This window comes from Schistocerca piceifrons, chromosome 1 (genome assembly GCF_021461385.2).
Source record: "Schistocerca piceifrons isolate TAMUIC-IGC-003096 chromosome 1, iqSchPice1.1, whole genome shotgun sequence".
NCBI classification, from domain to species: domain Eukaryota; kingdom Metazoa; phylum Arthropoda; class Insecta; order Orthoptera; family Acrididae; genus Schistocerca; species Schistocerca piceifrons.
The window spans coordinates 598,738,665-598,764,329 of record NC_060138.1 but is presented as its reverse complement, the minus strand read 5'-3'; the positions used below and the strand labels follow the sequence as shown (position 1 = coordinate 598,764,329).

Here is a 25,665-nt window from a genome sequence, read left to right as displayed (position 1 = left end):
TTCCCTATCTGATTACGCCTATTTTGTCACTGTCTGCTAGATAAAACAAACTAGGTCTTTCTAATACTGCAACAATTGTAACGCATACGGTCTTTTTTGTAACGACAGAATATACTTCACAAAGTACCAATACCAAATGCCTATTAGGCCTACTACAAGAAAAAAGCTTCACGTTAGAGAATAGCTTCACACTTCATTCATACGTTTCAGTTTCTCAAACATGAGATCGAAAAGTAGTGGTACGAAATTTTTATACATACTTGGAATCGTCATATCGTTCCATAATTTGTGTGATGATGTCCCCGCTTCTTCTCCTTCCTTGTTATAACAAGCAGTCTTATCACTAATTCTGTAACTATTCCTGCCAGTGTCAAAGCTTATTCACAGGTTAACTTCAATAACCCCGCCCGAATCACCAGTTTAGCTATCCCGCGATTATTCTCCGGTTAGGCGTTGTTACATGTTCGTACAACGCGTTTTCCGCGCTTCTTCCAGAATAGAACTGCTAGCTGGGGACTGTACAACTGGCCCTTACTAGTATAGTACTTTCCGTCTAAAATTTCATTTTCTTCGATACACCGAGAAGGTAATATGTAATCTTTCTTACCTGTTCGTTTATTTCCACTCCTGCGGTCTGCATATATGGATTTCGCTAGTAATTACAACAACGTTCATCATTCGCAAACCCAATCAACCACACATACAGCGGTTGGCATTCAGCCGTTCGGCTTTACGCAGGTCAGCTCGTATAGCCGCTTTTGTCTGTAGGAAAGTTTGTTTCTACATGCGACGAGGATTCCCCTCACATACATCATGTACACTACGCGCGCATTTACAAATCAACTTAAGATTCATTCCGAAATCAACTTAGAATGTGTTCAAAAATGTTTAAAAACCGACAGGGGTGCGTTTCAAAGTCATATGAATAATCGATAGACTAACGTGCGCTGGATGCTAGTCGCTTTGCGAAACAAGGTTTTTCCCCTCAAGAATATGAATTTGCCCCCACCCCAACCTAGATCTGGACCTGCTGCGCATGCATGAATCTGGCAGCTTGGGCGCGCCAGTAAAATTTTTCCCGGTAGCATCTAGCTGCGACTGCTCACACAGCCAACAGCCACATTCCTGTAGCCAGAAGCGGGAGAAGGTACTATTCAACTGCACATGCACTTGATCCCACTCGTAACTGCTAAAACGAATCTAATGTAAACAGTTGTGACGTTACACTCATAGGAGACACTTTGTTGTTACGAAGCACTGCATAGTCTTCCTATAGTCTGACATATTTTGCTGTTGGTAGACGCTTGCATGAGCACTGTCTTGTTGCTGTATCTGGGGCATTTCCTATGCAATTTAAGTTTTATTTTCGTTTTTTCTCTAGTTCCCGTTTTATTGCTGCAGTATTATCTGCAATAGCAGGCTACAGTAATATCCTTTGTTAGAGTATCGGTTTTTGCCAGTCAAAATTACAAAAACTTAACTGAAAACAAAAACAATGAAAAAATTCCCGGGTTTTTCCCGGATGTCCCGGTTCTCCCGGGTCGTATACACCCTGTTCAACTCTCTCGGGATGGTATTCGTCCGCTTCAGCAAACTGTCGCTGCGATCGATGCCCTTCCTCGCCCTACATCTGTTACGGAACTGCAGGCCTTCTTGGAGAAAATAGCATACTATCACAAGTTTTTACCGTCTGCTGCTTCGGTGGCTCAGCCGTTGCATCGCCTGTTGCATAAAAACGTGCCTTTTTACTGGTCCGCGTCATGCGATGCGGCTTTCCAGAAATTGAAGACTATGCTGAAACAGGCCACGTGCCTGGCTACTTATCGACCTGGCCAACATCTTGTTCTTGCCACGGACGCCTCTCAATACGGGTTCGGTGCAGTCCTTGCGCAACGTTTTTCTGACGGTTCTGAACACCCCTTTGCTTATGCCTCCAAAACTCTCACGGATGCCCAACAAAAGTATTCTCAAATTGAAAAAGAAGCTTTAGCCATTATTTATGCTCTTCATAAATTTGGTGTTTTTCCCTATGGCTCCAAGTTTCATCTTGTTACGGATCACAAACCACTTGTTTCCTTGTTTCATCCATCAACGTCACTTCCCGACAAGTCTGCACACCGCCTCCAGCGTTGGGCTCTTTACTTGTTTCAATTATGAGATTCATTTCCGGCCGACGGCTCACCATGCGAATGCTGATGCACTGTCTCGCCTTCCCATGGGTCCTGATCTGGCATTCGATAGGGACGAACTTTTGTGTTTCCACCTGGATGTTGCCGAGCAGCGGGTTGTGGACAGTTTCCCCATCACCGGGGACCGGCTGCTACGGGTTCTGACCCTATCCTCTCCCTGGTTTTATACTGTATTCAGAAGGGTTGGCCAGATCGTCCGTCCGCTAAGACTTCTGATCCGTTGCGGAACTAGTACGCTTTGCGTTACCGCCTCGCGGCTAGGGATGGTGTTATCCTCCTTTCCCCCAAAAATGCTTCGCAGCATGTTGTGGTACCTGCGTCTTTGCATGCTTCAGTCTTGCCCTCCTTCACCAAGGGCACTGGGGTGTCTCTCGCACAAAATCTGACGCGCTGTCATGTTTACTGGCCCGGCATCCACTCTGAAATCGCACACATGGTCGCTGCCTGCGGCCTTCATGCGTCACAGGCCGCCGCCCTGAAGTCATCTTTGTCACTGTGGCCTTCGCCTGAAAAGCCCTGGGAGCATATTCATGCTGACTACGCGGGACCTTTTTTAGGTACTCATTGGCTTCTCGTTATTGATGCCTACCCTAACTTTCCTTTCGTTGACCGTTGCAAGTCGCCTACCACCACGGCAACCACCAATGCTCTAGCTCGCATTTTCTCTTTGGAAGTCCATCCCTCTACTCTTGTTACAGATAATGGTCCGCAATTAGCCTCTTCCGATTTTGCGGATTTTTGTGCCCGTCACAGCGTCATGCATGTCACGGCCCCTCCGTTCCATCCACAGTCAAACGGTGAAGCTGAACGACTGGTCCGCACACTTAAGGCTCAGATGAGGAAACTCCTGACTTCTTCTTCTTCTGCTGATGATGCGTTTCTCCAATTTCTGGCTTCTTACCGTTTCACCCCCATGGGCGACCACAGCTCGGCTGAGCTCTTACATGGCCGACAGCCCCGCACGCTACTTAATCTTCTGCGGCCTTCCACCTCATTGTCGCAGGTGCCTTCGCTCGGCTGGTTCACCGCCGATGACCTTGAATGGGTACAGGGATATGGCAGGCGGCCAAAATGGAGTCCTGGCCGCTTCTTACGACACCGTGGCCAACGCCTGTTTGAAATCCAGATGGACACGGGTGTTGCAGTGCGTCATTTGGACCAGCTTCGACCTCGTGTGCTGGCAACACCTATTTCAGATGCTGCTATACCACCTTTGGCTCTACCTGACGCTCTGGATACTGGAATCTCTCATTACTCACAACGCAGTTCTTTCACCATCATATCGGTGCCAGCACAAGCCTGACGCCACCAGGAGACGTGCCCATGCAGGAACCAGATGACCATCTGTCGGAGCAACTCTACTCTCCTCCTTCTCCTATGGACACTCACACATCGCCCATGTCTCCTGTTACAACAGACAGACTTGCTGCAATGGGCAGATTGGTGCACGAGGCTCCATCAGATTCGACCCCCATGTTTCCTGTCATCTCGACCCGTTATCATTGGATACACTTCCGTCCATACAGGAAGCCGCCTCCTCGAGACTTTACGGCCAGTCAAACAACACCCATGGACGTTAGCAATCTACAGGCCACCTACATCGAGACCTGTGCAAAAAATTCAGAGGGGCAAAGTGTTGTGACTCGCAGATCTTTCAAAGTGCTGCCGCGCAGTTATGTGCGTCCTCTACATGCGGCGCTGTTTGCCAGCCATGCAGCAGCAGCGCCACCTAAGTGGCCAGCTGGCCAGTGGCCGCTAGACTTGGACTCAGTTACGATTTGACTGTTGAAGTGTACACACGTTTTACTCTGTTTACTTGATCTGTGACTTTCATGTATTGCGTCTTCCTTGAAATATATTTGTTCAACTTGAAGTTATAACATTCTCTGTAATTTAACTCACCTTCACGAAGGGTTCAAAGTTCTGTTAACATGGAACTTTCTAGCTACAGATCATGGGACAAGCAGTATCAATGATGTTGGTGAGGAACTGAAGAAATTAGTATGGCATTGAGTATTAGGTAAAAAACATCTGGTTACCGATGCAGAGTCTTTTTTAATGTTGTGCCAAGAAAGTGTCAATTATTGGAGATGATATTTTGTTCTAAAGATGAAGCGGATCAACAGAAGCCACAATTTGATGCCAGTGTTAACGACATTAAAGTGATACCTGACACTCACTCTAAAGCTGTATCCCCAAATAATGTGGTATGCTTCGTCCTCAAGAAAGTTTCAACTTTAATTTTATGACAGGCACATGTGTCCAGATCGAAACATGTTCAAATACGTGCTTTTGTAGTGGTGAGGTTTATGACAAATTACAGCTAAAAATTTTATAGGACAAATCTTACAACTTGGAAATACTGAATGTGAGATACTTCGGTTCCTGATATTGATAATTGCCAGAGATTCTATTTCCCAGTGTAGACATCACTTATGTATCATAATGGAAGTTCTGATAAAGAATGCTGAAACTGTGGCACTAGTAATTATTTTATGAAAGGCAAAGCTTTAGAAGTTTTCATTTGGTAGCTGTCCCTTTCCATCTCATAAATAAAAAAATAACTAAAAAGCAATGATTTCCGTATAGTTCTCCAGTCATATTAATACTTGATATGTGGCTATTAATTACTGAAATTATGAGACAGCACATTTGAATAGTTTCACAAAACTTCATATTTTTACTTCAGCTAACAAGATATTTTATCTTTAGTGCTTTTGCATTAGCATTAGGACTCAATTTATCTGTTAAGAATAAAATAAACATTTATAATTTGTTACATTATTTTTATAACAATCCAGAATGAACAAAACCTTTCAAATGCCCCATTCCATCACATGAACTGGCCTCCCACTCATCAGCACTAATTTAAATTTTCCTATACTTAAGAGCTAGCTGCCATTCATCAATCACGCTGGAAATTGTCTGAATCATCTTGTATCCTCCTACAGTCATTTAATGATATCTTCCTGTACACCAAAGTATTATCAGCAAATGAACACCCCTGTTGAGGGCAACATATTGGGTTTATTACTTAAGAAGTCTTAGTCTCTCCCATATATGGGAACCCATTCCATATGCTCAGAGCTTCATTAACAGTCTGCAGGGGTGCACCATGTCAAATGTTTTCTGGAATTCTAGGAATATGGAATGAACCAAGACTTTAGTTTGGCACAACCAAGTCCATCCTGCATGCTTATTCAAAGTCAAGACAACTTCCCTTACAATTAAATGAGATTTATATCAGCTCCTAATTCCTAGCAATTATTTTGAAGGATTTATTCAATTGTCTTACTAAAATATTTAGGTATGCTGTTGGGATTCACAGAGCAACTATCTTTGACTTTGGTAAGTACACCGGCAATTGAGTCATGGGATAGTGATATGCACATAGCGGTTGTCACAAACACATGGTATAACTGGGCAGTGCATTGGCAGAGCCATCACTTGTACTCAGGTAAGTCACATGAAATGATTTCCAACATGGTTATGGTCTCACAATGGGAATTAAGACTTTGAACACAGATTGGTAGTTGGAGCTACGCGCTTGGGACATTCCATTTCGGAAACCATTAGGGAATTCAGTATTCCAAGATTCATAGCATCAGGAGTGTGCTGAGAATACAAAATTTTAGGCATTACCTCTCACCACAGACAATGTAACGGCTGACAGTCTTCACTTAATAACTGAGAGCAGCAGTGTTTGCATAGAGTTGTCAGTACTAACAGACAAGTACACTGTGTGAAATAACTGCAGAAATCAATGTGGAACATATGAACGTATCCATTATGACAGAGTGCTGAAATTTGGCTTTAATGGGCTGTGGCAGCAGACGACCAATGTGAATGTCTTTACTAGCAGCATGACACCGCCTCCAGTCCCTCTTCTGGGCTTGTGACTACATCAGTTGGACCCTCGACAACTGGAAACCTATGAAGGAAAACTATGACCTGGTCAGATAAGTCCCAATTTCAGTTGGTAAGAGCTGATAGTTGGTTTTGAGTGTGGTGTAGACCCCATTAAATCATGGGGCCCAAGTTGCCAACAAGGTAGTGCAAGCTGTTGGGGACTAAATAACGGTGAGGGCTACATTTACACAGAATGGACTGGGTCATCTAGTCCACTAAAGCAACAACTGACAACTTGGAGACCATTTGCAGCCATTCGTGGACTTAATGCTCTCATGACAATGCGCCTTGTCACCGGCACGCAACTGTTCATGACTGGTTTGGAGAACGTTCCGGACAAATTGAGTGAATGATTTGGCCACGAGATCAACTGACATGAATCCCATCAAAAATTTATAGGAGATAATGAGAGGTCAGTTCGTGTAAAAGATCCCACACCTGCAACACTTTTGCACATATAGGTGGCTACAGAGGCAGCATGGCTCATTATTTCTGGAGGATATTTCCAACAAAATGCTGAGTGCATGCCACATCGAGTTGCCAAACTATGCTGGGCAAAAGGAGATCCAACAATATTAGGAGGTAGTGCACAACTTTTGCCACTTTAGTGTATTTGTATATAGGTGCATCCATACAATGTCTTTCTTCTGCTCAACTTTGTGCATGCACTTAATTTCCAACAGCACAACTACGCATATGCATTTGTGTGTGCATAATTTTCTAAAAATGAGGCCATTTGTAATGGAGCATTGCTTCCTGGGTTACGTGGGAATCTGTTGGGCTGTTTAGCAGATGACAGGCAACTGAAGTCCACTTTTGTTTTCTTATACAGTATGTTGTGGTTATGCTTTAAGTACAATGTCTGTTAAATCCATATAAAGCATGCTGCAGTTCATGCATCTACAAATTTCACCAGATAAAGTGAAGTCATATGGAACACCAATTCAGTAGATCGTCTGAATGTGATACGTTAAGTATTACAAAAAAAGTCTCCAATCATATGGCTGTACAGAATGTTACAAGTCTAGAAGAGGGAAAACAGAGAAGCAGCAGCCTACAAATGTATGGAAAGCATATATGAAAACAATGGACATATATTCATGTTATGGTGATTTACCGCACAACTGAAGAGCCTCTGAACAAAAGAAAAGCTGGGATGTGTGTAGCTCTTCAGCAAATTCATAGAAATTGAAAGAGGGCACTGATATGCAAAAAGTATGAAATTGGCAAATGGAATATCCATTTTAGTAGATTCTAGGGTCTGTGACATTCCCAGATTTGCCAAGTCAGAGGATGATAACCTAAGAATAATCTTTTATAATTAAAGTTGCATCAACAACTATTTTATAAAATAAAATACAAATGACATACTGAAAGACAATTATCCTTCATATAAAAACTGAGAACATCCATTACATACTTCCCAGTTTTAGAAAATGCAAAATACATACTTCAAACTGGCATGTAAGTCACCAGTTACCAGCTAATGAAATGTTCTTGCCAGCTTCATTGCTACAGTTTCCCAAGCAGAAAAATTTAAAATCTTGCTGTGACCACCTGAAATTTCCAAAAAAAGATGTCAGAGTCACTTTGAATTTCTATTGCCTCTGTTAACACATCCCCTGTGGCTCAGTCCACCACATGCCCCGATGCAATTCTTTCCATCCGATTGGCATGAATTTCGGTGACTTCCCAAAATTGCAGGAAGTGATTATTATGTCCAATTCTAAGCTGCAAAAGGCTCAAAGGTATATATGTATTTAGCACGAGCTAAATAACTGAAATATGTTACTGCTTCAATTCAGTCCCACCAATGACCTGATTGATAACACTTCCCTGAGGGGGGGGGGGGGGTTTCAACTTTTTGGGCCACGCTGTGTCCCAACTGCTGTGCTGCACTCTTTTAGCACCAAACGCTACAGAAAACTGGTCACTTATTGTTTTACATTAAAATACACACACCGCCATTCATTAGTGTTAGTAGGCAAGAATAGTCTCTGTGAAAGACACGCATCATCATTTGTTAGTGCTAGCAGCCAAGAATAGCTGCTTTAAGGTATTTAGTAAAATTTTGTTTATGGTTAAGAGATATTTATCATCTACAACAATTATAGCTGACACCAGTTGCAATAACATTTCACTGCAGAGTTCGCTAGAAATGCATCCATCTACTTCTGGGCTGCTAGTAACGAAGAAACAAAGATGTAGTGCACCATTAGTTGAGGAGGGACTATTCTACTATCTGAACTAGTGCCAAAATAAAAGTTACTCCAGTGACTATGACATTTCTCCCGCATCAGACAATGATACAGCTTACAATCCACACGATTCAAGATTGTGTTTGGATTTAAATGTAAGTGGTGATGACGCCTGTTCTGATGAAGTTCATGTTATTGTATGTAACAGTGATAATGGTAATGTCATAGCTGAAAATGATATCCCAATTTGGGAACAAAATGGACTAAATATAATACGAGTAATTTTTAACTGGGTTTCAGAAGTTAATATTTTCATTAATTTTGATATCCCTTCCTATGTTTAAAAATGATGATAACACAAAACATATTAACAACATGGTATTGGATACAAACAGATAGGCAGCACAGAAACTGTCGAAAATACTGGGCAAAAAAGAGGTCTCAACTAGCCAACAGGATTGACGCTTATGAGGAATAAACGGGCAAGTTTATTGGCATAACACTAATACGAGGTTCAACAAGAGCCCAGAGATTTCACTTTATTGATCAAAGAATCTACTGTATGAAAATAAAGCATAAAAACCACTATGAACTGTGACAGATTTCTACCATCATCTTGACATGATCCTGCTGCCACTTCGTTGATAATGATGCCCCTAGAAATGTAAATGACACAAGTTACAAAGTACAGTTGTTAGTTGCACATCTGCCCAGTAACTTTCAAAATGTTCTGACCACTGGAAGACAAGTGGTAACTGATGAATCTATGTTTCCTTGGAGAGGAAGATTGACTTTTAGGCAAAAGGTCCCTAACAAGTCTCACAAGTATGGTGGAAGACTGATCAAAATTTGTACAGAGTAAGGCTATACTTTCACTTTGCGTATCTATAAAATGAAAGATGACAAACTGTAAGGAGCGGTGGTTCTGGGGCATCACTACGAAAATGTGAGAGCCTCTTTTTGGAAAAGCTCAAATTCCTTTGTTGAAAATTTCTATACAAGCATTTCTCTAGTACATGACTTGTTGGATAAATTTGTGCTTTTCTGTGGAATGATTCATCCAAATAGAGCAAGACTTCCCAAGGATATTGTGCAGAAGGAACTTAAAAAGGAGGAAATATCTGGAGCAGAGAACAATAATAGTCAAAAGTTTTAACTGTGCGGATAAAAGGAGAACACTAATGCTTTTAATGGTTCCTGAAGGGGCGAAATGTTGGAGAAAAGTTGCAACAGTACTTCTACTAGGGGCCTCTGTAGTAAATTCTTGGATTCTGCATTGTAAAATGAGCACTTTGGGGTGAAAAATGTCATTTCCAAATTTTCGGAGTCCATTGCCTTGCTCCCTGTGCCATTCCTCCAACAAGAAAGCAAGCTCATACTTGGGGAAAAATTGAGGGACTGGCAACAAAATTTCGGCAACACTGCACACTGTGCTACAAAAGGATTTTTGCTAAGGAAGGCAAAAAAGCAGCACACAACAAAACCAGAAATGTTACAACCTTCTCCAATGATTGTCCAGGACAACCTAAAATGGGTGTCAATAATAAGAGAAGGAAAGTTACCACATAGCGGAGATGTGGAGATGCAGAGTCGCAGACTGGCACAACAAAAACTCTCTCACAATTAAAGCTTTCAGCCATTAAGGCCTTCATCGACAATAGACATGCATGCACGCGCGTGCGCGCAACTCACACACACGACTGCAGTCTCAGGCAACTGAAACCACATTAAACCACACTGCGAGCAGCAGCACCAGTGCATGACGGGAGTGGCGACTGGGTGGGGGTAAGGAGCAGGCCGGGGTGGGGAGGGGGAGGGATAGTATGGTGGGGGCAGAGGACAGTGAAGTGCTGCAGGTTAGACAGAGGACAGGGGAGAGTTGGGAGGAGGGAGGGGGGGGGGGGGAGGGAATTAGCTGAAAAGGAGAGAAATAAAAAGACCAGGTATGCTAGTGGAATGATGGCTGTATAGTGTTGGAATGGGAACAGAGAAGGGGCTGGGTGGGTGAGGACAGTGACTAACGAAGGTTGAGACCAGGTGGGTTACAAGAACATAGAATATATTGCAGGGAAAGTTCCCAACTGTGCAATTCAGAAAAGCTGGTGTTGGTGGGAAGGATCTATATGGCACAGGCTGTGAAGCAGACATTGAAATGAAGGATATGTTTGGCAGTATGTTCAACAACAGGGTGGTCCATTTGTTTCTTGAGCACAGTTCGTCGGTGGCCATTCATGCGGACAGACAGCTTGTTGGTTGTCTTGCCCACATAGAATGCAGAGCAGTGGTTGCAGCTTAGCTTGTAGATCACATGACTGGTTTCACAGATAGCGCTGCCACTGATGGGATTGGTAATGTTAGTGACCGGACTGGAGTAGGTGGTGGTGAGAGGACATGTGGGACAGGTCTTGCCTCTACGTCTATTACAGGGGTACGAGCCATGAAGTAGGGGATTGGGAGCTAGGGTTGTGTAAGGATGGACAAATATACGATGTGGAATCCAAAATTTTTGGGACTGGTGCTGCCATCTGGAAAGTAGGAGTACCAGATCTTTGCACCGCTAGGTGGCGAGAGCTGCATATCTGAGTAGTCAGTGTGCGGAGTGGCATTCAGCTAGGAGGACGTGTTGTGTGTCCACAGTAATTTTCATAATATTCTGTATTTGGGGTGTGGCGATTTTACGATGGATCCGCTAACAGAACAGCGCGTGTGTATCAAATTCCGTGCGAATCCTGGGAAAAGTGCTATGGAGACCCTTGCAATGATTCAACTAGTGTTTGGGGGAGAGAGCATGAGCCATACGCATGTGTTTGAGTGGCATGATCAGTTCAGGGCCAGCCGTACAAACGTCAAAGATTATGCTCACACTGGAAAGCCCGTTAGCCGTGCAACACCAGACATGGTTGGCAAACTTCAACAACTGGTTCATCCGGATCGACGTCAAACCTTCAAGACCACGTGGATGAAGCGGGTATTGGTTATGGGGCATGTCAATGAATGTTGACTGATGAATCGGGCATGCATCATGTCGCCGCAAAATTTGTGCCTAGGATCTTGACTGCCGATCAGAAGGCACAGCGTGTTGAAGTGTGCACGCACCTTCGTCAGACCGCATCTGATGATCCAACCTTCTTGTCATTGGTTATCACCAGCGACGAGAGCTGGATTACGGTTATGACCCAGAGACAAAGCAACAATCGTCCCTGTGGAAGGGCCCGGGCTCTCCAAGACCCAAAAAAGCGAGACAGATGAAGAACGAAGTGAAGAGCATGATCATTGTTTTCTTTGATACCAAAGGAATCGTGCACAAAGAATTTGTCCCACCCAACCAAACAGTGAATTCCGCGTACTACTGTGACGTTATGCGATAGCTCCATGAAAACGTGTGGCGATGACAGCCTGAACTTTGGCATCAAGGGAATTGGCTGCTGCATCACGACAACACGCCCTGTCACACGTCCTTGCTCACCAGGACCTTTTCGGCAAAAAACAAAATGGCGGTTGTACCCCACCCACCATACTAGCCAGATTTGGCAACTTGTGACTTCGCGCTATTCCCAAAACTGAAACTCAAGCTGACAGGCCGTCGGTTCAACACTCTAGAGAGGATTCAAGAAGTTTTGGTGGTGGTGATAAACACCCTCAAAGAACAGGATTTCCAAAAAAATGTTTGACCAGTTGCAGAATCGCTGGGACCAGTGCGTACATGCAGATGGGAACTACTTCGAGGGTGATGGTGACCATTAGTCCAAAGGCGAGGTTATCAACAGATGGCAGCACCAGTCCAGAAAATTTTGGATAGCTCCTCGTATTGTGTAGGTTCAGTGGATGGTGGAATACCACTGTGGGAGGGGTGGGAAGGATAGTGCGCAGGACATTTCTCATTTCAGGGCACGACGAGAAACCCTGGCAAAGAATGTAATTCAGTTGCTCCAGTCCTGAGTGGTACCTGAGTTACGAGGGAACTGCTCCTCTGCGGCTGGATGGTGGAACTTTCGGAAGTAGTGGGAGACTGGAAAGATAAGGCACGGGAGATTTGTTTTTGTACAAGGTTGGTGCTTCAATTACTGAATACATTTTCTGAATAAGATTATGTCTTGGAATAAGAAGTAAGTATTACTTTCTGTCGCAACAGAACACACAATTTTTAAGAGTTTTGATTGACTGTAATGCAGGAGTGCTGAAATTAATGATACAGGTTAGCCACAAAATGTAATTCACTATTATGATTCCTATCCTAGCTTTAATTGTGTGTTACACATGTTACGTTAGCCAGAACAGTCAATATAATGGTTTCTTCTTTCTCAGGGACTTGCCTATGTGTGAAATCCTGGCTATTTTGAAGGCGGAGGAGGAAGAAGATGCAACAGATATATTTATTGAGTCTCCTGAAGCTATTGTGGAGTCATGTGGAGTCAGATGAAGATTCTGGTGAAGCACATGGGGGTGGAAAGATAGCCAATCTTGGACTAAGCCAACTTCATTCTGGTGCAGGAGAAGTTTTGACCAACTGTAACAGGTTACGTTGTGAACTTTAGAGTGATTGCTCTTGTGATAATCAAGAAAACATCAATTCAAATGGAACCTAAAAGCTACAGATTTAAAAAACTGTAATCAGAGACTGTGGAAGGGAGGATCTGAAAAGTGATAACACTTTGCTTCCTGAGAGTTATCAAAAATACAGGAGCTTGTCTCCAGTTCGGTGCTTTGAACTGTTCTGTAATGATGAAACAATTAAAGTTTTCGTTACCAAACCAACAAAATATGCTTTATTCAAGATCTGTCCAGATCCCAAAATAACACATGAAGAAATAAAAGGTTTTCTAGGATTTCTAATTCTCTTGGGCTATAATAATCTACTAAGCAGAAGATGTTGCTGGGATTCAGGGCTGGATATGAGACATCAAATGATGAGAAGAGACAGATTTGGAACAATTATGAGATTCATTCATCATTTGATAACACACAAATCAATGTAAATGGTGAAATGTGGAAACTTTGTCCATTAATAGATCTGCTGAGAAGTGTTTTCTCTCCACTTTCAACCTGGGCAGATTTGGATTATGATGAGAGCTTGATGAAGTATTTTGGCAGTCATGAATGCAAACAATTTCTGAAAGGTAAAACCATTAGATATGAGTACAAAGTGTGGTGCTGAAACACAAATATGGGATACCTAGTGGATATTCAGATATGTCACAGAACTGATCCCAATGGAACAAAGTATATGAGAAAGCATTTGTAAAATGTGATTGATTCACTTCCTGAAAAAAGTAAAAATTGACCCTACACATTTTGACAACCTGTAAACATCACCGACAATGTTGGCTCATCTAAAAGAACAAGTTTGTGGTGCAACAAGCACTGTCTGTGAGAACAGTCTGCCAAAGGAATGTCCACTTGTAGCCTCTAACACAATGTTCCAAAGGAATGAGAGTGGTGATATTGATTAAAAGAGCGGCAAGAAAGTGGAATGATTATTACCACGTGGCTAGATAATTCTACAGTAACAATTACTTCAACCAGCCATGGAATCAATTCAGTAAGCTCTGTGCACTGATATTCCAGACAAGAGAAGAAAAGAATCCTTGCACCTCAGCCAAATGTTATTGGAGACTACAACAAAAATGTAGAGGGAACTGACCGAATGGATGAAAATATAGCACTATACAAGGTGAGCATCAGAGAAAAGAAATGATGGTGGCTAATTTTTCCTTGGCTACTGGATGTGTCTATAAATAATACATGGATTCTCTACAGAAAGACAGGTATGAATATGCCACAGCTGCAATTTTGACACAGCACTGTGAAATGTTACCTGACATCCAATGCAATAATTCCTAGAAGTCCTGTCGCCCTGCTAATAATTCATACAAAGGTAGACTGTTGCATGACATCAGACACAATGAAAAAAATCACCTGGTAGTTATGGCAAAAAAGAAAAAAAATTATGCTGCATTGAATAAAATTGGAAAGGAACTCCAAGAACAATACACAGTAAATGTGATGTGGGCTGCACATAGAATGTCTTGTACCATATCACAAAGCAAGTGCTGTAGCCTATTTATTTACTGTCAAATATTTCACTTACACATCTGGGTTCTGTCTAGTGTGAATATATTTTACACCCTCTTTTGCTTAAATTATTAATATTTTTGTTTAGTTTGTTGTAGCATGTTTACTAGAGGCAATATATAAATAAGTATCTAATTTGTAAAATTCAGAAGAGAAAACTAATTCAAATGGAACTGGGTTAATTTTTATTCTCTCTCTTACACTGACTCACTATCCCGTCTCCCATTTGATAATAATTTTATTATCGGCATTATTATGTCAGGATGTGCATACTTCTTGACATTTGATGACTTTACTTAAATATTACAGTAGTTTTTGGAGTATGGAAGTAATGCAGGACCTTGACTCACTCTGGCCTTTATATATTTCCCTCTTTCTCCTACATGACATTTTAATTTCTTTAGTTACCTATGACATACTTATTTTTCCCTTGATGGATCTTCTGGATAACTTTTTAGGAAAGCAAATTTCAAATATGAATACAACTTTATTGTGGAATAAATTGAATTTGGTGACAGTATCTCTTTCTATACACATCTCATCCCAAACCACCTCTTTTAACTTTATCTTGAAACATTACAGCCTGTTCTCATTAATAAGTCTTACTGCTTTGTATGAATCTGACTCAAGGCTGCAATGTGCAATATTGTTTATTTCCATTAATAGCACATCATGATCAAATAGTCCTTTGGCAATTTGATACACATTATGCCTGAGCAGCATCTATAAAAATGTTATCAGTCAGTGTCCTACTACCCTGCTGTACACAAGTTAGAAAACTGACTACTGAAATTGACTGAAACACCCAAACAATGATTCTAGTTCACTTCTGCTGTCTGTACTTACTTACTTACAAAACTTAAAGTAGGGTTTACTGACAAAAGGAGACAACACTACCTTGCCAAATTACCATATACAATTCACAGTGAAATGCTTTTAACATGAAAATAATGTGCCCAAGATCTATACTGTATAATTAGTAATGTCTGTTACTGTCCTGAGTTCAACAGCTGACTCACGACTCAGTTTTCCATGTGGGCTGGAGGAAAGAAATGGAGATGTGCATAGCACATGATAGCATGTTTATGGTCCTGAACTCAATTTTCCACACAGACTTATAAGAATGCAAGGGACATAGCAGCAAGTTCATGGTTATGGAGTCACTTGCGGGTGTTCAAAGTATGTGCAATGATGGCACAAATAGATGCAAAGAAACAATGCAAAACTATCTTTTACATCACAACTCCTCTTGTGCGACTTGTGTATGAACAAAATAATATTGTACCATAGGCATCAATCGAATGACACAGAGCAGTTTTTAAGACACTGGCCCCTTATTCATGAAGATGGAGTTTGCTCTGTCCAGCCAACTTGATTATTCAGGTATCCCTTAATCATTTGATGTTCCTTCAGAAGATCACAGCCAAAAACCTGTCCTATCCCAGTAAAAGTTGTTTTTATACATATTTTTATTTTCACTTCATTATGATGACAAATGACATACATTATAAGCTGATTCCTAGAAGAATAATTAAATAAAAAGATATTTGGCAGGCACTACATTTCACAATTTCTGTTGACTTTATTAGGTGAAACATAAAGGAAAAAACATATTTTATAGCCACTAGTTCATTAATTTTTTTTTTTACCTTGGATTTAGATTATCTGTTCATTTCCTAGAATTACAGGCAAAGATGTTTTAACATTTTTGCGCCGCGCGGGATTAGCCGAGCGGTCTAAGGCGCTGCAGTCATGGACTGTGCGGCTGATCCCTGTGGAGGTTCGAGTCCTCCTTCAGGCATGGGTGTGTGTGTTTGTACTTAAGATAATTTAGGTTAAGTAGTGTGTAAGCTTAGGGACTGATGACCTCAGCAGTTAAGTCCCATAAGATTTCACACATTTAACATTTTTGCCAGTAATGCTAGACAATGCACTAATAACACGAAACCTTGGTTGCAAAAATAAATACTTAGCGGAACAAGTTGTAAAAAAAAAAAAATCATGATTTCCCCATTACATTTCATATACTGCTGACATTCCTAATGTAATAACACTCTTAATCTCAGCATTTGCAACTTCCCTTTGTTTGGGAGATCTTCAAACCAAATTTAACAAATAAATTATTCAATAATGGCTAACTTCAAACAGGGAAACGAAAAAGCATCGCTGACAATCTTTGGACTTCTTAAACTGAGAAATAACAGGGTAGAGCAACAAGAGACTAACACAGGGTACACACCCAAGTGCAAAAATCCTTCTAATGTTTGTGACAATGAAATGCAATAGGCAAGTACAATTCACAATTGTACATTCAGAACCATAGTACTTACAGTATATGCTCTTGAGCTGTGAACCAATATATGTCGCAAGATTTCAGATCACTGGCATTTTCACTGGACTCACATTCGGGAGGACGACGGTTCAATCCCGCATCCGGCCATCCTAATTTAGGTTTTCCGTGATTTCTTTAAATCGCTCCAGGCAAATGCCGGGATGGTTCCTTTGAAAGGGTATGGCCGACTTCCTTCCCCGTCCTTCCCTAATCCGATGAGACCGATGACCTCGCTGTTTGGTCTCTTCCCCCAAACAATCGAATCGAATTGAATCACTGGCATTTTGTGTTAGGTCAAAGGCCACCTTATAAAATGGTGATTAACTCTTTCCAACCACCCACCACACTCATATCCTAATGTAGCCAAAAACATTAGAGATAACATCAGTTCACTTGCATGGAAGTTCCCCAATCATACAGTAACCAATGGTGAAGGCTTTAATCATCCAACAATTGACTGGGAAAATAATAGTTTTGTTAGTGCTAGGTGTGGCAAGACATCATATGAAACATCACTCAATGCCTTCCCTGAAAATTACCTAAACAGATAGTTAGGAACCCCACCCATGATGAAAATATATTGGATCTAATGGAAACTAGGAGACCTGATGTCTCTGAGGGTGCTGACATTGAAACTGCTACCAGCGATCTTGAAACAGTTGTGGCAACAATAATTACTGAAACACAAAGGCCAACTTAGACAAGAAGGAAAAACTGTGTAAAAAAATTGATAGTGTCATCTCTCAATGAGGAACCTGAAACTTTCAGCACTGGACAGGAGCATGTAGATGAACTATGGCTCAACTTTAAAAAAAATAGTTGACCATATGTTGGATAGATATGTACCCAGTAAAAAAGTTCATAATGGGAGGGCCCCGACGGTATACCGTCACTGTAAAGAGACATCTAAAGAAACAGAGACTACGGCATAATAAGTGTAAAACAAAGAATGGGACTACAGAAAGAGAGATGCTGAATGAAATGTTTGGCTGTCAAGCAGGCAATGCATGAAGCCTTCGGTAACTACTGTAATAGGCCTAGAATATTGTAAAATGATCGATGTACAAAATCTTCTTTTAATTTTTCCTCTCCGACTGCGCGAGACATCTTCACAGGTACAGTGGTGAACTGCAACAAGAACTTGAGAGAGTGCCAAATATATGCGCGTTATAAAGGGCGCCAAAGTCCATCGTGCAACGTCGACTATGAGATTATCTCTGGTAATGCCAAAATTCTCAATTGAAAGTGATCGGCTGTCTTTCTTATGTTGCAATGTTGACATCCACATTTTATTTTATTTAACACCTTCTTCTTTTCTGTTAAAATTATTATGGTGTTTATAAATTTCAATAGCCTCTCTATACATATGCACATGACAATGCGATGTTTTCGATATGACACTCGTCTCGGTGCATTTTATTTCATGGTCATCCTCTGGCAAAGGTGTTTCACTATAGCCAATTTATCCGTATGTCCCATGCAACAATTCCTCTTGAGGGGGGGGCAGTGCACAAATGGTTTAATTCATACTTAACTGGAAGAATGCAGAAAGTTGAAATAAATGGTTCAAGTAATGTTAAAACAACAGCTGATTCCTCAAACTGGGGGGCTATCAAGTATGGGGTCCCACAGGGTTCGGTCTTAGGTCCTTTACTGTTCTTGATATACATTAATGGCTTACCATTCCACATTGATGAAGATGCAAAGTTAGTTCTTTTTGCTGATGATACAAGTATAGTAATAATATCCAAAAACCAAGAACTAAGTGATGTAATTGTAAATGATGTTTCTCACAAAATTATTAAGTGGTTCTCAGCAAACGGACTCTCTTTAAATTTTGATAAAACACAGTATATACAGTTCCTTACAGTAAATGGCACAACTCCAGTAATAAATATAGACTTTGAACAGAAGTCTGTAGCTAAGGTAGAATTTTCAAAATTTTTAGGTGTGTCCACTGATGAGAGGTTAAACTGGAAGCAACACATTGATGGTCTGCTGAAATATCCGAGTTCAGCTACGTATGCTATTAGGGTTACTGCAAATTTTGGTGATAAGAATCTCAGTAAATTAGCTTACTATGCCTACTTTCATTCACTGCTTTCGTATGGCATCATATTCTGGGGTAATTCATCGTTGAGTAGAAAAGTATTCATTGCTCAAAAACGTGTAATCAGAATAATTGCTGGAGCTCACCCACGGTCATCCTGCAGACATCTATTTAAGGATCTAGGGATCCTCACAGTAACCTCACAGTATAATTATTCACTTATGAAATTTGTGGTTAATAATCCAACCCAGTTCAAAAGTAATAGCAGTGTGCATAGCTATAACACCAGGAGAAAGGATGATCTTCACTATGCAGGGTTAAATCTGACTTTGGCACAGAAAGGGGTAAATTATGCTGCCACGAAAGTCTTTGGTCACCTACAATACAGCATCAAGAGCCTGACAGATAGCCAACCAACATTAAAAAATAAATTAAAAGGATTTCTAGATGACAACTCCTTCTACTCATTGGCTGAATTTTTAGATATAAATTAAGGGAAAAAAAACAACTTAAACATTAGTGTCATGTAATATTTTGTGTAATGTAATATCTTGTAAGACATCTTTTATTAACCTGACACTTTCCACATCATTACGAAGTGTCGTATTCATGATCTATGGAACAAGTATTAATCTAATCTAATCTAATCCACATTGTATATTAATGACATTGCAGAAGATGTTGCTAAAAACCTCAGACTTTCTGCGGATGATGCAGTTATCTATAATGAAGTACTATCTGAAAGAAACTGCATAAATATTCAATCAGATCTCAACAAGATTTCAAAATGGTGCAAAGATTGGCAATTTGCTTTAAATGTTAAGAAATGTAAAATTGTGCACTTCACAAAATGAAAAAAAAAACAGTAGTATCCCATGATTATAATATCAAAGAGACACAGATGGAATTGACCAACCCATACAAATAAAATTAGATGTAACACTTTGTAGGGACACGAAACGGAATGATCACATAGGCTCAGTTGGTAAAGCAGGTGGTAGGCTTTGGTTTATTAGTGCAAGACTAGGGTGGTGCAATCAGTCTACTAAGGAGACTACTTATAGGTCATTTGTCATTTGTGTGAACCATTCTAGAATACTGCTCAGGTGTGTGAGACCAGTACCAAATAGGACTAACAGGAGATATTGAACACTACAGAGAAGGGCGGCAAGAATTGTCACAGGTTCGTTTGACCCATGGGAGAGTGTTACAGTGATGATGAAGAAACTGAACTGGTAGACTCTTAGAGATACAAATAAACTATACCAAGGAAGTCTACCAACAGTTTTTCAAGAACTGATTTGAAATCATGACCCAAGAAATATAGTACAATGCCCTATGTATTGCTCGTGTAGAAATCATGAGGATAAGATTAGAATAATTACAGTGCACACAGAAGCATTCAGACAATCATTCTTCCCGTGCACCATATGTGAATGGAACAGGAAGAAACCCTAATAACTGGCACAAAGGGAAGTACCCTCTGCCATGCACTTTGGGGTAATTTACAGAGTATGGATGTAGATGTAGATATTGGCCAAACAATACTGTGTACAGCGCAACTGTATAAAAAAAAGGGAAGGTAGAGACGCAGTTATCATAATACTGACGATGACGTCATTAGAGGCAGAGCAGAAATTCAAAGTGGGTGAGGACAGGTAGAAAACTGGCCATACTCTTTCAGTGGAAAATTCCCAGAACTCGTACTCAACACTTTCCAGGGAAATTTTGGAAAAGGTAAATCCGGAAGGCTGAAAGGGTATTTTAGTTGCCGTCCTATCACACACAAGTCCAGTGTCTTACCATTTGGTAGCATCATTGTAGTATTCAGAAATTTAAAGTTTCACGTTACTCGACTGCAATATTTAACTTATAAGGTCGGAACTCTCCTACAGCATGGAATGCACACATAATGTAAAACCACCACCACTGTAAAACAAAATGATGTAAAGAACGGGTGGCTCTCAGGAAACTCACCTGGGTTTGTTTGTTGTACAGAGTTTCAGGGAGAGCATAAGAGAACAATTGACAGGAATGGGGGAAAGAAATGCAGTAGAAGAAGAATAGGTAGCTTTGAGGGATGAAGTAGCGAAGGCAGCAGAGGATCAAGTAGGTAAAAAGACGAGGGCTAGTAGAAATCTGTAGGCGACAGAAGAAATATTGAATTTAATTGATGAAAGGAGAAAATATAAAAATGAAGTAATTGAAGCAGGCAAAAAGGAATATAAACGTCTCAAAAATGAGATCAACAGGAAGTGCAAAATGGCTAAGCAGGGATGGTTAGAGGACAAATGTAAGGATACTGGGGCTTATCTCACTAGTGGTAAGATAGATACTGCCTACAGGAAAATTAAAGAGACCTTTGGAGAAAAGAGAGCCACTTGTATGAATATCAAGAGCTCAGATCAAAACCCAGTTCTAAGCAAAGAAGGGAAAGCAGAAAGGTGGAAGAAATATATAGAGGGTCTATATGAGGGCGATGTACTTGAGGACAATATTATGGAAATGGAAGAGGATGTAGATGAAGATGAAATGGGAGATATGATAATGTGTGAAGAGTTTGACAGAGCACTGAACAACCTAAGTCGAAACAAGGCCCCGGGAGTAGACAACATTCCATTAGAACAACTGACAGCCTTGGGAGAGCCAGTCCTGACAAAACTCTACCATCTGGTAAGCAAAAGGTATGAGACAGGCGAAATACCCTCAGACTTCAAGAAGAATATAATAATTCCAATCCCAAAGAAAGCAGGTGTTGACAGATGTGAAAATTACCAAACTGTCAGTTTAATAAGTCACGGCTGCAAAATACTAACACGAATTATTTACAGATGAATGAGAAAACTGATAGAAGCCGACCTCGGGGGAGATCAGTTTGGATTCCATAGAAATATTGGAATACGTAACGCAATACTGACCCTACGACTTATCTTAGAAGCTAGATTAAGAAAAGGCAAACCTACATTTCTAGCATTTGTAGACTTAGAGAAAGCTTTTGATAATGTTGACTGGAATACTCTCTTTCAAATTCTGAAGATGGCAGGGGTAAAATACAGGGAGCGAAAGGCTATTTACAATTTGTACAGAAACCAGATGGCAGTTACAAGAGTCGAGGGGCATGAAAGGGAAGCAGTGGTGGGGAAGGGAGAGAGACAGGGTTGTAGCCTCTCCCCGGTGTTATTCAATCTGTATATTGAGCAAGCAGTAAAGGAAACAAAAGAAAAATTCGGAGTAGGTATTAAAATCCATGGAGAAGAAATAAAAACTTTGAGGTTCGCTGGTGACATTGTAATTCTGTCAGAGACAGCAAAGGACTTGGAAGAACAGTTGAACGGAATGGACAGTGTCTTGAAAGGAGGATATAAGATGAACATCAACAACAGCAAAACGAGGATAATGGAATGTAGTCGAGTTAACTCAGGTGATGCTGAGGGAATTAGATTAGGAAATGAGTCACTTAAAGTAATAAAGGAGTTTTGCTATTTGGGGAGCAAAATAACTGATGATGGTCGAAGTAGAGAGGATATAAAATGTAGACTGGCAATGGCAAGGAAAGTGTTTCTGAAGAAGAGAAATTTGTTAACGTCGAATATAGATTTAAGTGTCAGGAAGTCATTTCTGAAAGTATTTGTGTGGAGTGTGGCCATGTATGGAAGTGAAACATGGACGACAAATAGTTTGGACAAGAAGAGAATAGAAGCTTTCGAAATGTGGTGCTACAGAAGAATGCTGAAGATTAGATGGGTAGATCACATAACTAATGGTGAGGTACTGAACAGGATTGAGGAGAAGAGAAGTTTGTGGCACAACTTGACTAAAAGAAGGGATCGGTTGGTAGGACATGTTCTGAGGCATCAAGGGATCACCAATGTAGTATCGGAGGGCAGAGTGGTGGGTAAAAATCGTACAGGGAGACCAAGAGGTGAATACACTAAGCAGATTCAGAAGGGCGTAGGCTGCAGTACGTACTGGGAGATGAAGCAGCTTGCACGGGATAGAGTAGCATGGAGAGGTGCATCAAACAAGTCTCAGGAGTGAAGACCACAATAACAACAACAAAAGTGAAATGTTACTGCTTACATTTTAAATCAATACTGAACATTATCAGTACCACACAATGAGGATTAAGAATACTTAGGAGTGAATCTGAAATTTCATCCTCTCACAGTAAAAATACAAAACAAATAACAAGCCACAATTATGTACAGCAAGAAAATCATAATAAAGTTTTAGCAGTCTAAAGAGATAGCAACTGTATCACAAAGTAAAACCAGATGAAACACAAATCCTTTCAAAAACCTGTAGACTGAGCTGAATTTGAAACCACCACAGAACAAAATGATGAAAGGAACTTTAAGAACTGACATCAAACGTTTGTGCAAAATGTCTCAGACAGCCATAGTTAAAACAATAAAAACCTCGATATATGAAAAGTATTAATCATCAAAGAATTAAGTATATCAGGAAAAAAGAACATTTAGTACCACAATCGAATTAACTCAATACTTCAATACCGCTTTAGCTAATCCCTACCAAACTGTCACATTTGTTGTCTTCACCAATTCACAGTCAAATTATTACCCTTCCAACCTAACCTTTGCTATGGACTACGCTATAGATCAATCTGTCACCCCAACCAAAATTCCCAAAACTAATATAAAAGCAAAAAAAAAAAAATGTTGCCATTGCCCTGCTCTCTTCATGATTGTGTATGTGTGGTATCATATGACACAACATCTTTATGTCACGGGACAATAGCCGTCTCTATAGGCCATTAAGAACCACAAAATACATTACACTAGTCAAACATGACCAAATAACAATAGCAGTTCAGAAGAATGTAGATTTAAAAAAAATGGATTTAGAAGTGAAAGCACAAGTCTGAATCAGTTCTCAATAAATATAAAAAAAGTTTACCAATAAAGTATGTCGAACTACATCATTAATTGATTTGTGAGAATGTTCAGTTATAAACCTTACCTCTTTATGTTAATTGTATCATTCACTCTCTTTCAAGTATTCAGTTATACTACTTATTACAAATTAAATTCATTTTTACTGATCTTTCAAAAAATCACTGCTCTATTGGAGCTCACCAACAACAACACATAAAGCAACAGTAGCGGGATGTAGTTACTACGTAAATAAAATTTACCAACCACAATAGTTACTTCGTTTAAGTGCTATGTAGGCACCGGTAGCAAATTTTGTGATTGATTACAGTATATATTACATTCCAATACTGATGTCGATGATGAAACAATGGTGTAATATGTGACTTGTTACACCTCTAAATCTTCATACTTTCTGCTTCATTCGTTTTTTGAAAACATCAAAACATTTCAAATTCATGCTCCGAATCCAGCGCATCTACTACTGCGTTAATCTAAAAGACAATGGGTCCCGCTGCTCTTTCGCTCTGATCACATCTGTTGCACACAGAACATTCTCATATAATATAATAATACACGACAGAATGAGGTAGAACCTAACTGTAGCACACCCTAAATTCGTAAGATAAATAATATATCTACAAAGCGCCCATTAACCGACATCTTTAAACATTTATTTTCAGTCCTTATACTCACATACAAAATCCAGAAGTCCGAGGAAATCCAACGGAATTCTTTAAAGTGCAACTATCCAAGTAAAGCTGTTCCCCTTGTTCATATGCACTCATAGGAAAATGTAAATACAAAATATAAACAATATTCCGGCTGAGAGCGAAGGCGTCCCTCTCTTCGTTTCAACAACCAGTGCAGCCAACTCTGATTGGTCCTCCCCCCACGGCAACAAACGTCAAAAATTGATGTGATACACTAGCAAGAATAATGGTGTAAGCTGCAATTATTTGAATGTTTTATAATTTTCTGGTTTCCAGCTAATACATATTTTCTATTAATCCGTCTATTTTCTTAGTAGTAACAGAAATAATGCTTAAGAACGAATTAGTATCCGAAAGCAAACTGCATCATAAAAATGGTCCTGCACCCCTGCGGAAAGACTATTTGTAGTGGTTCTGTGGACTGAGTACTCTCTCAACGAGGAGATTTCAAGACAACATTGAAAGTAATGGGTGTAGCGTGTAGCTTTTCGGCCTGCATTTGTTGTCTACGATAGATGTGTCGTTGCTTTGTGTGCTTTCTCCTTTTTTCATTCTGTATGACGTATTTACAATTAATGATTATTGAATGTGTCCAATATAAAGCAAATATATGCCTCCAACATGATAAAAATGATTTATTATGCAGCTATACAAATATTATTTAAAACATCAATTGCATGGAAAATGCTTAAACTATCCAAGTTCAATAAATAAAATCATAACAAGACGGCAGTTACGAAAAGAAAACAAGTGTCGGAACTGTGCCAGCGAACTATCAGTTTCATGAACAAGATTGCAACGATTTACAAGAGTATAATTAGCTTCTATCTACACATCTTCTGTATTTCTAATTCTATACCTGCCTCCATTGCAGGTCGCAAAGGGCAAGATTAAATAAACCTGTATAGGCCTAATATGTTTTTACCTATCCAATCCTTGTAGAACATCGATATTGAGTATTTAAGTGTCTAATAATCCTACGTATGTGTATGAAGAATCTAGAGAACCGGTGCATACATGACAACTTCTGCAGAAGTTATTTCTATGATATTAAGAATATGCCGTGCAGTTTTTTTTATCTCATTTTGTTATTTAGTGTTCGTTCTATTTGTTTGGGGCGGACGCCCCATGATGCTTGTTCAAGTCCATCGTTCACCCTTTAACTCTTTTAATTACAGAGGGCAGCTAACCCTCTGACCGAAGACGCTGAGCTACCGTGCAGGCAAACTGTGTACCGGACCGAGAGTCGAACTCAGGACCTTTGCCTTTCTGTGCTCTACCCACTGAGCTACCCAAGCACGACACACGCC

General features: G+C 40.3%; 1 protein-coding gene across 9 annotated transcripts in view; it reads right to left on the bottom strand.

Moving 5' to 3' along the window:
* LOC124803419 (broad-complex core protein isoforms 1/2/3/4/5-like) overlaps positions 1-24,493 on the bottom strand; it is a 335,956-nt gene extending 311,463 nt beyond the window's left edge. For all 9 annotated transcript variants that reach the window (XM_047264605.1, XM_047264613.1, XM_047264643.1 and 6 more), the window contains exon 1: positions 24,339-24,493. The gene's annotated coding sequence lies outside the window, so the exon portion shown is untranslated. The remainder of the gene's footprint in view (positions 1-24,338) is intronic.
* Between the last annotated feature and the right edge of the window lie 1,172 nt (positions 24,494-25,665).